Raw genomic sequence first — 3,996 nt, 5'->3', positions numbered from 1 at the left:
TTTACGACGGAAGGCACATCGGGGCTTGAAGAAGTACTTCAGTCGGTCCCGTCCAAGGTGACTCTAGAGATGAATGAGGGTCTGCTAGCACCGTACACGACCGAGGACGTGAAAACTGCATTATTCCAAATGTACCCCACTAAAGCTCTAGGCCCTGATGGATACCCTGCACACTTTTTCCAAAGGCATTGGGCTCTGTGTGGTGCCGAAGTAACGGATGTGGTGTTGCGCATATTACGGGGTGAGGAAGCACGGAGGTGATTAATGAAACCATACTTGTCCTCATACCTAAGGTAAAGGACCCAACCCAGCTTACTCAATTCAGGCCAATTAGCCGCTGTAATGTCCTTTACAAGATCGCCTCCAAGGTTCTGTCCAACAGGCTCAAAGTTATTTTGCCAGAAATCATATCCGAGGAGCAGTCAGCCTTTGTCCCGGGAAGACTGATAACAGATAATATTATTACTGCTTATGAATGTTTGCATTTCATGAAGAGAAACAAAGCTCAAAGGAATAGATTCTGCACAGTTAAGCTTGACATGATGAAAGCTTATGACAGAGTCGAGTGGGAATATCTGGAGGCTATAATGCTCAAGCTGGGGTTTGCACCAACTTGGGTATCTCTTGTCATGAGAATGGTGAGCTCTGTAAAATTTTCTATCCTTTCTAATGGTACAAAGCTTTAGGAATTCATGCCTTCAAGAGGGATCCGTCAGGGGGACCCCATTTCTCCATATTTGTTCTTGATAGCAGCGGAGGGCCTTTCGTGCCTCTTAAAAACTAAAAATGAATCATCGCACCTCAAAGGAATACAAGTAGCTCCGACGGCTCCACCGGTAAGCCACTTGCTTTTTGCAGATGATAGCCTGCTGTCTGTTAAGGCCAATGTTGATGCCGCAAATGAGTTGTCATCCTTGCTTGATCGCTACTGCATGGCGTCGGGGCAACGTGTGAACTTGTCTAAATCCTCAATGTTTTTTAGCAAAGGGTGTCCTAACAATTTGAAGCAGGAGGTGAAGGGCGCCTTGAACATCACCAATGAATCCTTATCGGAGCGGTACCTGGGATTGCCCTCGGATGTAGTTCCAGTGTTCTCCATGTCTTGTTTCAAGCTTACTCGTGGCCTATGCGAGCACCTAAACTCGTTGATTTGCAAGTTTTGGTGGGCATGTAAGGAAGGAAAAAGAAAGCCTAGCTGGGTGTCTTGGAGCACCATGACCAGACCAAGGCTTGCGGAGGACTAGGTTTTCGCGACATTGAGCTCTTCAACCTAGCCTTACTTGCCAGGCAAGCTTGGAGAATTCTGACAGACTCTACTTCCCTCAGTGCACGAATCCTACGAGCCAAATACTTCCCTTCGAGTGACTTTTTGCATGCTGAACTTGGATCGGCACCCTCGCAGGTGTGGAGAGCTATCCTCGAAGGGCATGACACCATGACACAGGGCCTGGTTCACCGCATTGGTGATGGCCAAATGACACAAATTTGGCAACACAATTGGCTCCCTCGACCTCACAACATGCGCCCGATCACAAGCAGAATCCCAAACCCCCCACATCTAGTAGGGGAGTTGATCATATCGGATGCTAGCTGGGATTGGGCTACTATCCAGGAAGTGTTCTTACCAGTTGATGATGTGACCATCCTCTCCATACCGTTGTGCACGAGACATATAGAGGGATTTTGGTCGTGGATACATGAGAAGAACGGGATTTTCTCTGTTCACTCGGCATACAGAATGCTGGTGACTACGAAACACAGCCGGGAAGCATGGTTGGAAGGTAGAGCAGATACATCCAACTCGGAGGCTGAGCAGAAACAATGGACAAAGCTCTGGAAGATTGCAGTCCCCTCGAAGGTTAAAATCTATCTATGGCGATTGGCACAACAGTCCATCCCTATAGCCGATCTCCTCCATCATCGGAACATGTCAATGGTGGACACTTGGGGTATCTGCGGAGCCACTGACTCATGGCAGCACTCGCTACTCTACTGCAATGCTGCCAGGGCCGTTTGGGCGCTTCAACCTATGGAGACGTTCCAAGTCTTGAATGGGACCACGGAACCGGATGCCAAGAGGTGGATTTTTGCTCTAATTGAGGCTCTCCCCTCTGAGGTGTTCACTCAGGTTTTGGTCACACTCTGGGCCATCTGGTTTGCGAGACGGCAAGCACTCCATGAGAATATTTTCCAGAGCCCAATGGTCACACATATGTTTGTCACTAAATACCTCAGAGAGCTGGCTGATTGTAAACCAAAGGAGACGACCCGCCCGGTAGCTGTTCCCAGAAACCGGATAAGATGGATCCGGCCTCCTGATGGTTTTGCAAAAATAAGGGTCGATGGTGCGGTCAACAAAGCAAACGATGAGGGGTCGTCCTACATCGCTATATGCAGAGACGAGAGCGGGATGTACATGGGATCATCAGCCATCAGGAGTGTTGGGATCACCGATCCAACAACTTTAGAGACTCTGGCGTGTCGAGAAGCAATGGCTCTGGCTTTGGACCTCTCATTAACTCATGTGGAGATTGCTTCTGACTGCAAAAACGCTGTTCAGGACATAAACCTTGGCACTGGAGGAATGAATGCGAGCATTGTGAAGGAGATTAGAGTGACTGCTACTCAATTTCATAGTTGTGTCTTCATCTTTGAAGGCAGAGTATCGAATCAAGAGGCCTATAGCCTTGCTAAGCACACTTTTGGTCTGGACCCGGGGCGCCATGTGTGGCTCTTAACCCCACACCCCCCCCCCCGACCTGAATTGTATCCCCATGAACATTATTGATCAATAAAGCGAGTGTGTTTAGACTCAAAAAAAAAGGCTGCCAAAGCATACTGCACACTCTCAACTCTGATTCACGTTTAGTCCCACCTCGCCTGTACAAGTGTCATAGTCGGTCGAGGAAGCAATAAAAGGAGACTCAGGGCAACGTTTCAAAGCATACCTTTCTCGGCCTTTTGGCTAAGATCAAGTGTAGTATATGTTCTTATCAGTTTAATATCTGATATGTTGGCTACATGCCCACAACGATATTAAATTTATTTTTTATGAGGGAGGGCCCACCATAGTAGCTTGCTGCAGGGGCTCTCACGTGTCGCCTAGGTGTTGCACTACTGCCTAGGCCTGGCGCACTCCAACCAAATCAAATCAAAGGATTTTCTTACCTAGCCAAATTTCTCGAAACAAAAACAAATCAGTGGCCGCCTTGTGTGATCAAACTGTTTATTTCCATGGAAGAACATTTTGAGTGAGCAAGGCACACTTACATTTGCGCACTATTTACATTTGGCAAGAGCCGGTCCAAAGTTCACACGAACCATGTTCACTGCATGCGGTGGCCACGCCTCCATTCACACCCGGACAGACGATCGAAAACACAGGTAAAAAAAAGAAGATCGCTAACGTCCCCTCTCCAAACTCCAAAGAAATACCGAGATCCTCCACCTTAAATTCTGTTCTCCTGAATCACATGGGAAACTACAGTGCCACAAAGCTGACGAGCAGCACCAGCAGCATCATGGCGGACATGATCGGCAGGTGTCGGCTTGAGGCATCGCACTCGAGCTTGTTGTTGTGGTGCGTGCACACCGATTGCTTCCTGGTAGAAACACAAGAATCTACGCATTGGTACCCAAAAATGGAAGCTCGCAATCCAAAAGTGTAAAGATCACAGGAATTTTATTAATGGCGTCACCTGTTTGCGCAGAAGGTGATGACGTAGTCGGCGCCGGAGCACTGGAAGAGGCTGCTGGGAGCGTCGTAGGCGTAGCTGTACGCCGACGGGCAGGCCTCCTTGAACTTCTTGGAGTATGGCGTGGGCGGGCAGGTGGACGGCCCCCCGAACTTGCCGCGGCAGCAGTACTGGTCGGTGTTGAACACGTCGCAGGCGCTCCGGCACGCCGCCGTCTTCCCGTTGGAGCCCTTCACGGAGAGCTCGGCGGGGGAGGGGGGCCCGGGGGCGGCCGACGCCGCCGGCACAGGCGCGGTGGTCG

At 49.6% G+C, this 3,996-nt stretch overlaps 1 non-coding gene across 1 annotated transcript; it reads left to right on the top strand.

The window, feature by feature from the left end:
* Positions 1-2,944: 2,944 nt before the first annotated feature.
* On the top strand, positions 2,945-3,141 carry LOC125532000. The gene has a single exon (XR_007293667.1). It is a non-coding gene; the product is annotated as a U2 spliceosomal RNA (small nuclear RNA).
* The last annotated feature ends 855 nt before the right edge of the window (positions 3,142-3,996 follow it).

The sequence above is a fragment of the Triticum urartu genome, unplaced genomic scaffold, assembly GCF_003073215.2.
Source record: "Triticum urartu cultivar G1812 unplaced genomic scaffold, Tu2.1 TuUngrouped_contig_8750, whole genome shotgun sequence".
Classification (NCBI taxonomy): Eukaryota; Viridiplantae; Streptophyta; class Magnoliopsida; order Poales; family Poaceae; genus Triticum; species Triticum urartu.
Note: the sequence above shows the minus strand (reverse complement) of the source record. Positions and strands in the feature narration are given on the sequence as shown.